At 46.8% G+C, this 13,137-nt stretch overlaps 1 protein-coding gene across 14 annotated transcripts in view; it reads left to right on the top strand.

Annotated features, from left to right (window-relative positions):
* The window catches only part of picalma (phosphatidylinositol binding clathrin assembly protein a), a 142,019-nt gene that overhangs the window by 98,887 nt on the left and 29,995 nt on the right, over nt 1-13,137 (top strand). The window lies entirely within an intron of this gene.

The following is a 13,137-nucleotide window of genomic DNA, read 5'->3' as shown; positions in this document are numbered from 1 at the left end:
GTGGGAGATTGGTCGGACACAGTTGAGCGCCCTGCCAACCAAAGTGGATGGGAACCCTTGGTTAAGGAAGAAGGAAGACATGTCAGAAGTACCGTTTTGGAAAGTGGCATCATTGGAAGAGATGCGACGGAGTCAAAGGAACTGAGAGAATGGGATGTAGTCCTTATAGGAAGCAGGGTGTGAGGAGCTGTAGTCGGTAGCTGTGGGAGTCGGTGGGCTTGTAATGGATATCAGTGGGCAGTCTGTCACCAGAAATGGAGACAGAGGTGTCAAGAAAGGGGAGGGAAGTGTCAGAGATGGGCCATGTGAAGGTGATAGAGGGGTGGAAATTGGAAGAAAAATTGATAAATTTTTCGAGATCCTGGTGAGAGCATGAAGTGGCACTGAAACAGCCATCGATGTACCGTAGAAAGAGTTGTGGGAGGGGGGCCTGAGTAGGACTGAAACAAGGAATGTTCCACATACCCCATAAAGAGACAGGCATAACTGGGGCCCATGCAGGTCCCCATAGCCACACCTTTTGGAGGAGGTGAGACAAGTTAAAGGAGAAATTGTTCAGTGTGCGAACTAGTTCAGCCAGACGGAGAGTGGTGGTTGGTGGGGATAGTTCGGGCCTCTGTTCAAGGAAGAAGCGGAGAGCCCTCAGACTGTCCTGGTGGGGTTGGAGGTGTAGAGGGATTGGAGGTCCATGGTGAAGAGGAGACGGTTAGGGCCAGGGAACTGGAAATTGTTATATGATGTAGGGCATCAGAGGAATCACGGATGTAGGTTGGAAGAGACTGGACAAGGGGAGAGAGAATGGAGTCAAGCTAGGAAGCAATGAGTTCCGTGGGGCAGAAACAGGCTGACAATCAACCTACCGAGACAGTCCTGTTTGTGAATTTTGGGAAGGAGGTAGAAGTGGGCAAAATGGGGTTGGGAGACTGGTTGGAGGCTGTGGAGGGAAGATCTTCAGAGGAGATGAGGTCAGTGATGGTCCTGGAAACAATGGCTTGTTGTTCGGTGATGGGGTCATGGTCCAGGAGGAGGTAGGAAGAAGAGTCTGAGAGTTGGCACTCAGCCTCTGCGAGGTAGAGTGTAGGCCAGACAACAACAGCACCACCCTTGTTGGCAGGTTTGATAACAAAGTCAGGGCTGGACCTAAGAGAACGGAGTGCAGCAAGTTCAGAAGGAGACAGGTTAGAGTGGGTGAGAGGAGCAGAGAAATTGAGATGGCCGATGTCACGCCGACAGTTCTCAATGAAAAAATAAAGAGCAGGTGAGGCCACAGGGAGGGGTTCAGGTGGAGGGAGAATACTGGAGGTGGGTGAAAGAATCCATGGAACGGGTACTCCTGCCCAAAGAAGTGAGCACGGAGACGAAGACAGAGGAAGAAGAGTTCAGCATCGTGCCGAGCCCGAAATTCATTGAGGTGAGGGCGTAAGGGAATGAAACTAAGTCATTTGCAGAGCACAAAACATTCAGCATAAGAGAGGGGAAGGTCAGAGGGTATGGTGCATACACGTCAAGGGCTGGGATTAGAAGGGCAGGATGGGGTCAGAGGGACGGGAAGGGGTGGAGGGTCCTGGATGGGCATTGGTATCAATAAGTTGTTGGAACTTGTGTTCCTTAGCACCTGAAAGGAAGAGAAAAAGTTTCTTGTTAAGGCGCCAGATGAGATGATGAATAAAATGAAACTAGGGACATGACAGCTTTGAGATAGGGTGATTCGGTGCTGCTGGAGGGAGAGGTCGATTGTGTTCATTTGGCAGCGTATGGCACAGAGTGAATTTCAGGGTGTGGTGAGAACAGCAGTTCAAGGAACGTTTTTTGTCCCAGAGATATCTGTAATCCTGGGTGGTTTCAAAACATGAGGGATGGAACTTCAGTTGGAATCCACGTGGGGTAAGTCGGAGACGAAGACAGCTGTTGAGGAAGGAAATATGGCTGTGAAAGCGAGTTTTGTTAAACACTTTGTCAAACACCAGGAGGGAATGGAAAGCAATGAAGGTGAACAGGGCAAAGGAGACAAGTGGAAATCCTGTTGGAGAGAAGAGCAGTACTTCCAGGTAGGCACTCCAGGAAGAGAAGTGGCAGTGAATTAAGCACTAAGATAAAAGCAAAATACTGCGAATGTAATATTATGTACATCTGGAGTATTGTGTACAGTACTGGTCTCCTTATTTAAGGAAAGTTTAAATGCATTAAAAGCAGTTCGGAGAAGGTTTACTAGACTAATAGCAGGAATGGACGGGTTGCCTTATGAGGAAAAGCTTGTATCCACTGGAATTTAGAAGAGTAAGAGACGACTTGATTGAAACCTTTAAGATCCTGAGGGGTCTTGATGGGGTGGATGTGGAGAGGATGTTTCCTCTTGTGTGAGTATCTAGAACTAGGGGTCGCTCATTTAAGACAGATGAGGAGAAATTATTTCTGAGGGTTGTGAGTCTTTGGAACTCTCTTCCTCAAAAGGCAGTGGAAGCAGAGCCTTTGAATATTTTTAGGGCAGAGCTAGATAGATCCTTGATTAACAAGGGGGTGAAACGTTATCGGGCGTAGGTAGGAATGTGGGCTTGAGGTTATATTCAGATCAACCATGATCTTATTGAATGGCGGAGCAAGTTCAAGAGGCCGAATGGCCTACTCTTAATTTGTATGTTCATATGTTACAACCTAGTAGTGCAGCATCCATCAGACAACCATGCTGTGAGTGATGTATCCTGTTTCACAGGTTACTACCATGCACTAATTATCTCTCCTTGTTTTCGCAGGCACATCTGGGGAAACAGCCAAGGGAGTCCAAGACTCAGGTCCTCGGTTCAATACCCGAAGCTGCCTCAGAAGAGGAGTCTGCTGAAACCCTAATTGAAGGACTGCTGGAGGCCAGAAATCTGCAGAGTCAGAGTCAGATGACGAGCCTCTAGACTCGGTCATACCTCATACCTGGAGCTGCAAAGGCAAGCTCGTGAACATCAGGAAGGGGTGTCCACTGCACTCAGATTGCAAGGCACGACGGTGGAGTCTGTCCACCTTCATTCTGAGGTGATAGCGCCGGCATGCCAATGCACTGAGGTCAACACTGGTAGGATGGGTGGCTGCCATGGAGACCTTGGTCCAGACATCGGTCCTGCATCACTGTGCGGGCTGAACTCCATTGCTGATGCCATAGTTGGCCTTCAACAGTGTCAACATGAGAGGGGTGCGGGGCAACTCAATCTCATTCCAGCTTCCCCTTCTCTCAAGGAGTCAGCCTCGGGCACCCATAGGAAGGAGGATCAGCAGGTGCACATCCCTGGGCCATCCACCCAGGTGACTCTGGGAGTGTCCGGCCCATCTGAATTCCTCTTCCAGTGACCCCAGCAGCTCCAGCTTCACAGGCCGAGGAGGGCGCCACTGCCACACAGCAGCACCCTGAAAGCAGGCCGGGGCCCTCAAAGTCTTGGCCCTCTAGAGGACGCCTGTCAAGGTTATCACAGGGCGTAGCAGTCAGCAGCCTGCCTCAACCTCTGCTGTCGATGTCAGGGGAGTACCAAAACGTAGCGGCAGGGCCAGGAAGGTTAAGAAGATGTAGTTGCACAGGCTGGGCACGGGTGTTAATCATTTGTACTTGTTCACTTTTTGTTAATAAACTCCCAGGAATGCCTCCTTGCCTATGGTCCCATGTTCTGATGAGCAGTGTTTGTGTGCTCAGCTGTGAAACTTTGGTCCCTGCAGAAGATCAAGGCAAGTGTCTCAGTCCAGGGCCTCTTCCATTTGCTTTGTGCAACCTCCCCAGCACACGGATATTGTGCCATTACTGTACTGAGATGTCTGCATCTCAGTGGGGCTTATCATTGCTGCCAGAATGTCCTGGGCTGGCTGCACAGAGTTCTGCCATTCTCTCTTTGTGCTCCCAGCACCTTTTTTGAGGTGCGCCCCCCCCAACCCTGTCCCATCAGCATCTGTGTCTGGTGACAGTGTGGTCCTGAAGGGTTCAGCTCGTGAAGGATGCCATAGGATCAGGTGCATTTAAAGTTTCCCTGCTGCATTTCTGTTCATAGAGCACAAGCACGGTGCCAAATGCCAGACAGGAGTCAGACATCCATATAAACTATGTGAGGATCTACGGAGTGTCCCCACTGCATGTCTTCGTCATCCTGCTGGGATGTAGGTAATATGGGCATCCGCTGCGGCTCCATGACAGGAGCCTTATCACTGAGGGCATGTGCGCTGCCATCAACCAAACTGGAGTGGGGCGTTCACAGATGCAATGTGAGGATCTATGGTGTCTCCTCACTGCATGCCGTTATGAATCTAGCAGCAATGAGGGCCTCCTGAGCATGCCTGCCTCATCTGGCTAGTGCAATGGCCTTATCGCCATCATCCTCGCCTTTGAGGACTTCCTCCCTCATCCCCGTCAACGTCCTCCTCATCGGAGGAGACGTGCAGCTCTATCTTCTCCTCAGCTGGCCCCACCCCATTGCAGTGCCAGGTTGTAAAGGGCACAGCAGGTGACGATGATGTGTGACACCCTCTGTGGACAATATTGCAGAGTCCAGGCACCAGAACCTCATTTTCAACATTCCAAAGGTTTGCTCCACCAGGGTGCAAATTGCAGCAGGAACCTCGTTATAGCTTGGCTCTGCTGCAGCCTGAGGCCACTGCATGGGTGACATCAGTCATGTCTTCTGTGGGTAGCCCTTGCCCCTGAGAAGCCAACCCTGCAGCTTCTGTGGACGGTGGAAGACATCTTGGATCAGAGACCTACTGACAATGTATAAGTTGTGGACACTCCCTGGGAACTGTGTGCAGACCTGCAGGATGCGTTTGTGGTGGTTGCACACCAGCTGCACATTCAGCGAATGGAAACCCTTGAGGTTGACATAGTTGAATGCCTGTTGCCACGGAGATCTGAGCGCCACATGAGGGCAGTCGATAGCACCTTGCACCTGCGGGAAACCTGAGATCTGGGCAAATCCCAGCGCTCTTGCTTCCTGGTTTTCCTGAACACTGGTGAAATGCACAAAGTTGTGTGCTTTCATTAAGATGGCGTCCGTGACCTCATGGATGCATTTGTGCGTGGAAGCTTGTGATATCCCACCGGGGTCACCTGTGGAGCACTGAAAGGAGCCACTGGTGTAAAAAATTCAGCGCCGTGGTCACTTTCACGGCCACTGGCAGTGGATGCCTTCTATGTCCCTGTGGCGCCAAATCCTGCAGCGGGTGGCAGATGTGACCGACAAGTTTCCTGGACGTGTGCAGTCTTCAGCAACATTGGTCATCTCGGCCATTTGCAGAATTGACAAGTGTAGCCTATTGACCCTGTGTCTAGCTAGGCGCCTACGAGAGACGGCTCACTGTGGTTCTTCAGCATGCACAGGAGCCCCAGCCGCCCCTTCTTGAGGGTGATTCCCCTCCCTCTGCCCAGCCAGGCACCTCCATTGCTCTCTTCTCCTTTGTCTCTGCTCTCTGAAAGCCATGAGGCATGCAGCTAGTTCACCAGGCTCTATGCTCCTGATATACTGCTTTTGCAGGATGAAAGAGGGAGATGCGTGGCTTATTTTGGGTGTAATAAGAACCTCTCTTGGTTAAGTCTGACGGCTCCTTAATGCATCCCAGAGAGTGCTGCCCACCACTTGGATGACCAGAGTTTAGTGCGCTGCGTGGCTTCCCAAAACCCCACCCACCTCTGCCCCACTTCGCCTGACCGATTGGTGGCAGCTTTGCCCACTGGATTGCATACTGTGTGCTCAACTCAGGCATTCTCCTAACCTGCACTGAATGGTTGCACTGATAACTTGAACCATGGTGGAGACTGGTCCAAACCTGAATGATGACATTGCAAAGGGTTGCGAAGTGTCTCCACCAGTGACTGCTCCATGTCCAGCTTTTGCAAGGAGATTGTACACTGTGCCCAGTCATCCAATCGTTCTGCAGTCCACTAAAACACTCATTAGTTTGCAGTCAATGCCCGAGGGGATGAAAAGCTCTGGAGCATTTGGTGGCACTTTCATGCCTCTATGTTGCTTGAGTGGGCAGATAAGCTAGAGGCCCTACTCCAAGCATGTCAGTGTGGCTGTGCCTGAACTGTCCCAGCTGCAGAGCAATGGTCACTTTATACAAGGTTTCTCTAATGTCCCCACCCACCAACCTCATCTCAACTACAGTGCAACCCTTGCACTGCACTGTCAGCCAGCCGGTAAAATGCGACTTGCCTGTGCCCTCGCCTAAATGCACGGTACCTCAACCTTGAGGTCCAACAGGCACAATGTTACTGTGCACTTACCTCCAAGTTCCCTTCGAAGTTCAGCCTGCCAAGTGCATGTCTTATAAATGTTGTCGCACACTGACACGCTCAGATGATCCAGCGTGCAAGGATGATTCTGGCGAGCTGGGCTTATAGTGGTATGCAGCTGTATTACAATGAAGTTCCCGATCTCTGGCGATGAAAAATGTAGTCTGCCATTGATGGGCGGAGTGGATGATTGCAAACATGCTTCATGGTGGCATGAAACCGATTTTACGTCTTCCTGCCACATTATCCGCTCATGATGCCTGATGCCGGCGGGCACGGAAAATTCCGTCTTCAGAAAATCATAATACTATCAAGCAGAGTCAACATGGCTTTGTGAAAGGGAAATCATGTTTGACATATTACAGTTCTTTTGAGGATGTAACAGGCAGGGTGGATAAAGGGGAATGAGTGGATGTAGTGCATGTATTTGGATTTCCAAATGGCATTCAGGAAGGTGCCACTTAAAAGATTACAACACAACATAAGAGACAATTAAGGAGATATTTCATAACGCTCAGTAAAAATTTATCCTGGTCAAAAAGGACTCAATCTGTGGTTAACAAAGGTGGCCAAGGAGAGTATCCAATCAAAAACTAAGGCATACAAAGTGGCAAAAACTGGTGATAGGCCAGAGGATTGGGAATTTTTTTAGGAACCAGCAGCGGATGACTAAAAAGTTAATAAAGAGGGAGAAATTGATTATGAAAGTAAATTGGCAAGAAATCTAAAAACAGACAGCAAGAGCTTCTACGGATGTATAAAAAGAGAGTGGCTAAAGTGAGCGTGGGACCCTTGGAGGATGCGACTGGAGAATTGATAACTGGGAACAGGAAAATGGCAGATAATTTAAACCAATATTTTGCATTGGTCTTCATGGTGGAGGGCACTATAAACATCCCAAACATATCAGATAGGCAAGGAGCTAATGGGAGGAAAGATCTTGTAACAGCCTCTATCTGGCAGACAAGTCACCAGGACCCGATGGCCTGCATCCAAAGGTTTTAAAGGAAGTGGCTGCAGCGGAGGCATTGGTCTTCATGGTGGAGGGCACTATAAACATCCCAAACATATCAGATAGGCAAGGAGCTAATGGGAGGAAAGATCTTGTAACAGCCTCTATCTGGCAGACAAGTCACCAGGACCCGATGGCCTGCATCCAAAGGTTTTAAAGGAAGTGGCTGCAGCGGAGGCATTGGTTGAAATATTCCAGAACTCTCTGGATTCTGGGAGGGTCCCAGTGGATTGGAAAACCATTAATGTAATGCCCCCTGTTCAAGAAGGGAAGGAGACAAAAAGCAGGAAACTATAGGCCTGTCAGCCTATCATTGGAAAAATGCTAGAGTACATTATTAAGGAAGAAATAGCAGGACATTCAGAAAAGCTTAACGCAATCAAACAGAGTCAACAGGGTTTTGTGAAAGGGAAATCATGTTTGACAAATTTTCTAGAGTTCTTTGAGGATATACCAAGCAGAGTTGATAAAAGGGAACCGATAGATATAGTTTATTTGGATTTCCAGAAGGCATTCAGTAAGGTGCCACATAAAAGGTTATTGCATAAGATAGGAGCTCATGGTATTGGGGGTAATGTATTAGCATGGTTGGAGGATTGGTTAACACACAGAAGATAGAGAAACGGGATTAATGGGTGGTCTTCAGGTTAGAAAGCTGTAACTTGTGGAGCGCCACAAGGATCAGTCCTAGGGCCTCAGTTATTTACTATCTATTTAATGACTTAAAGGAGGGAGCAGAGTGTAATGTATCCAAATTTGCTGACAATATGAAAATAGGTGGAAGGGCATGTTGTGATGAGAACTATAAGGAATCTGCAAGGGGATACAGATAGGTTGAGTGAGTAGGCAAAAACCTGGCAGATGGAGTTTAAAGTAGGAAAGTGTGAGGTCATGCACTTTGGTAGGAAGAATCAAAAGACAAACTATTATTTAAATGGAGAGAGACTGAAAAAAAAGTACAGCACAGAGGGATCTGGGTGTTCTTGTGCATGAAACACAAAAAGTTAGCATGCAGGTGCAGCAAGTGATTAAGAAGGCAAATGGAATTTTGGCCTGTATTGCTAGGGGGTTGGAGTTTAAAAGTAGGGAAGTCTTGTTACATCTGTGTAGGGTGTTGGTGAGGCCGCACCTGGAGTACTGTGTACAGTTTTGGTCCCCGTGTTTAAGAAAGAATTTACTGGCATTGGAGGCAGTTCAAAAGAGATCCACTAAATTGATTGCTGAGATGAAGGGGTTGACTTATCAAGAACGGCTAAACAGGTTAGGCCTTTATTCATTAGAGTTTAGAAGAGTGAGGGGTGATCTTATTGAAACGCACAAGATTCTGGGGGTGCTTGACAGGGTAGATGTTGAAGAGATGTTTCCACTAGTGGGGGAAATCTTGAACTATGGGACATAGTTACAGAATAAGTGAATACTTGTTTAAAACTGTGATGCAAAGGAATTTCTTCTGAGGGTAGTGAATGTCTGGAATTCTCTACCCCAGAGAGTTGTGGAGGCTAGATCACTGAACCTATTTAAAGAGGAGGTAGATGGATTTTTGAAATAGTAGGGAGTTGAGGGCTATGACAAGCTGGCATGAAAGACGAGTTGAGACCTAGGGCAGATCAGCCATGATCATACTGAATGTCGGGGCAGGCTTGAAGGGCTGAATGGCCTACTCCTATTTCATATGTTCTTAAGAATTATGTTGTTGGGGGTGATGTTAGTATGGCAAGAGGATTGGCTAGCTAACAGGAAACAGTCAGGGTAAATGAGTCATTGTCAAGTTGGCGAACTGTAGCTAATGGAGTGCCACAGGGATCGGTGCTGGACCTCAACTATTTACGATCTACACTAATGATTTGGATGAAGGGACTGACTGACTATATGTAGCCAAATTTGCTGATGGCATAAAAATTAGGTAGGAAAGCAAGTTGTGAGAAGGATACAAAGGCCCAGATTTTCGTACAGTCAGATCAACTCTGACCTATTTAAAAATGATGGTTGGGACCCAATTCTGGGATTCCTGGCACCCCAATCTTCGTTGGTGTGGGATAAGGGTGTGAGTAGCAAGCTCACATGTGGCACCTGACCTGCCCAGCTCCATTGAGGGGGTAGACATCTCCCAGCAGCACCCCACCTCACACCCCGCCCCACAATTTTCATGAAGTTGGGCCAGCTTCTTAAGGACTCATGGATCACGGCCCCTCAGAGGTGTCATGAACCACAGCCTGGATTCGAGAACCCTTTGAAAGGTAAGTTCAGAAGGCCTTACCCATGGCCCTTCAATGCCCCATTCCAAGCCATTGCCAGCCCATGGCCCCTTACAGACTCTGTGCCAACTTCAGATGTCAATCAAGCAGAGTGAATTGACTTCTCCAGCTGTCAAACCAACTACCACTGAGAGAACCCTTTTGTGAGACTGGAGGGTCTGAACTCAGTATGATTGACATCTCACAGACTTAAAGAATTGTTACAGCACAGAAGACCTTTCGGCCCATCGTGTCTCTGACGGCTCTCCGTATGAGCAATTTACCTAATGCTATTCCCCCACCTTCCCCTTGTAACCCTGTACATTCTTCTTTTTCAGATAACCAATTCCCTCTTGAATGCATTGATTGAATCAGCGTCCACCACACACTCGGGCAGTGCATTCCAGATCTTAACCACTTACTACATGAAAAAGTTTCCCCTCATGTCTCCATTGCTTCTTTTGGCAACTTCCTTTCAATCTGTGCCCTCCCGTTCTCTGTCCCTCCGCCTATAGGAGCAGTTTTTCCTTATCTACTCTGTCCAGGCCCCTCATGATTTTGAATACCTCCATCAAATCTCCTCTCGCCTCTTCTCGAAGGAAAACAATCCATTGACGTAACTGGACCATTCTCGTGAATCTTTTCTGCACCCTCTCTAATGTCTTCACATCTTTCTTAAAGTAGGGAACCCAGAACTGGATGCAGTACTTCAGTTGAGGTCCAAACCAGTGTGTTTTTTGCTCAAGTTTAACATAACCTTCTTGCTCTTGTACTCCATGACCTTAGTAATAAAGCCCGGGACACTGTATGCTTTATTTAACCACTCTCTCACCCTGCCCTACTACCTTCAATGACTGATGCACATATACACCCTTGCCCTTCTGCTCCTTCACCCCCTTTAAAATTGTAAACAAAGACCTCTACAGTTATATAAATTTGAAGTAGTTATAATATGCTTTCTCTGTGATCTTTTTTGTCGATGTCTGTGTTTATTTGCACAAGATATAGAGGTGTGAAACTTTTAAAGCCTCTTACTAAAACTACAATTGCCTTGTCTGATTCATTCTTTTAGAGGGTGCTGTTTTTTTTTTTCAGAAGGTTATTTGTGGATGGGTTTTTTTCTGAGCAGTTCCTCACACGTCATTGTTACTATATGGCTCATTGGTTCTGTACATAGTGTATATTGGGTGAAAGGGCATGGAAGAGCCTTGAGTTGGCACAGGGCTATAAGGGGCCATGGGACGTGAGTTTGCATGGAATGAATAAGGGGCCATGGGGTGTGGGTTTGGGGCATGGAGAGTATAAGGGGTCATGGGGAGTGGGTGTGAGGGTGTAAGAGGAGTGAAGGATAGAGGACCTAACAGCTTTTAACACAACCTGGATGAAGTTCCAGAGAACCAAGGTGGGCCTTTTAAGCAGCCCACCTCAGCACTCGGCTGTCCTCATGGCTACCTCCAATCTGTCTGAAGCTTCCTGACTTGAGCTTCCACCTGGATGGCAAAAATCTGGCCCAAAGAGTCTGCAAAGGGATATAAATAGGCTAAGTGAGTGGGGAAAATGTGAAGTTTTGGCTTTGGCAGCAAGAATGGAAAAGCAGAATATTATTTAAATCGAGAGACTGTAGAATGCTGCAATGCAGAGGGATGTGGGTGTCCTTTTACATGAATCACAAAAAGTTAGCCTGCAGGTGCAGCAAATAATTAAGAAGGCAAATGGGATGTTTGTCATTTATTGCAAGGTGCTGGAGTACATAAATAAGGAAGTCTTGCTACAGCTGTTTAGGGCATTGGTGAGACCACACCTAGAATATTGTATACAGTTAAGGAGGGATACACTTGCATTGGAGGCAGTTCACAGAAGGTCCACTAGGTTGATTCCTGGGATGAAGATGTTGTCTTATGAGGAAAGGTTAAGCAGGTTGGGCAATCTCATTGGAGTTTAGAAGAATGAGAGGCGACCTTATTGAAACATAAGATTCTGCGGGGTGGGGGCTTGATAGGTAGATGCTGAAAGGATAGTTCCCCTCGTGGGGGAATTTAGAACTAGGAGGCACAGTTTAAAAATAGGCAGTCTCCAATTTAACATTGAGATGAGGAAAAATTTCTTTGAGGATTGTTAGACTTTGGAGTTCTCTTCCACAGAGAGCAGTGAAGGCTCAGTTATTTAACATACTCAAGGCAGAGTTAAATAGATTTTTGATCAACAAGGGAGTCAAGGATTATGGGGAACAGGCAAGAAAGCCACAATCAGAGCAGCCATGATCTTATTGAATGGTGGGGCTGACCGGCCTACTGTTGGTCCTGTTTCTTATGATCTTATGACCTAATCACTGCCAAGTACAAATTTATCACAGCATCTTTCCTCTATGCTCTATGCCCTTACTTTGGAAAACCTGGCCTTTTGAATGGCATTACCTACATGACTCATTTTCAAGGAATTTTGTGTTTGCAACCCTTTTTCCTCCTTTAGTGCATTACGTCAACAACTTCTTACATCATTGCAAATGCCTCTTGTTTGTCTGTTCTGTCTGTCCATCTGTGACCTGAAGTCTTTTGATGTCCACCCTTTTTGTTAAATGCTCTTATACCATCTATTTCACATGACTGCCATTACGACTGATATGGATGCAAATAGTTCATCTGTAGCAATAGCTTCTCTTCTGCCTCCTGTTACCTCCAGGATCCCATCAGCGTATTATTATTATTAGTACCCATCTCTTCTCTACAAATTGCCCCTTGGTGACGACATCTGCAGTCATGGGGTCGGCTTTAACATGTAGACTGAGATTGTGGAACCTGTGAACCATAGAAAAGTTACAGTGCAGAAAGAGGCCACTTTTCTACACTTCTGTGGTTCTGAGGTTCCACAATGTCCAGTTGCTATGTGCAAATTGACAGCTGTTTTGCTAACAAACAGGTGTCTGAATTTCAAAGTTGTTGCTGGGAGATGATGCATTATTTTCTTTCTGTTTCCCTTTTTATTTGTTTCTTTCTTATTTCTTTCTCTTTCCCTCTCCCCCTGCCCACTGCTTTTCCACTTAGTGTGCAAATGAAGATTTCACTCTTTACAGCCTTCTGGATTGAATATTGAGTTCAACAACTTCAGACCATGAACTCTGTCCTCTATTTTGATTTTCCCTAGCACTAGTCTGCATCTTGTTCTCATGTTTTGCTTTCAGAGAGTGCTTACCTTTATTCTGCTATTAACACCTGCTCTGACCAAGCTTTATGTCTTTAATACAATCATTATCACTTCATTTGCCTTTGTCCCATGACATCTTTGTCATTTTATCTCCCCACTCTCAAACCTCTCCACCTGCCCCTCCCCCCTTTGCAACAGCATAAAACCCACCACATTCCCACCTTTCTTCAGTTCTGAAGAAGTGTCATTATTAGACTCAATGTTAACTGTTTCTCTCTCCACAGATGCTGCCTGACCTGCTGAGTTTTCTAGCACTTTGTTTTTATTTCAGAACTCCAACATCTGCAGTATTTTGCTTTCACTTTATTGTCAGATGTTTGGCATGCACTGTTGCTTTGACTGTTTTAAAGTGGTAGAGAGGAACAGTATGAGCATTTTTAAAAAAAAACTTAAAGATCTCTGAGACCCGAAATGTGAAATAATGCTAGTATATGGTA

The sequence above is a fragment of the Cetorhinus maximus genome, chromosome 7 (genome assembly GCF_964194155.1).
Source record: "Cetorhinus maximus chromosome 7, sCetMax3.hap1.1, whole genome shotgun sequence".
Taxonomy (NCBI): domain Eukaryota; kingdom Metazoa; phylum Chordata; class Chondrichthyes; order Lamniformes; family Cetorhinidae; genus Cetorhinus; species Cetorhinus maximus.
This window is presented reverse-complemented; position numbering and strand designations above follow the sequence as displayed.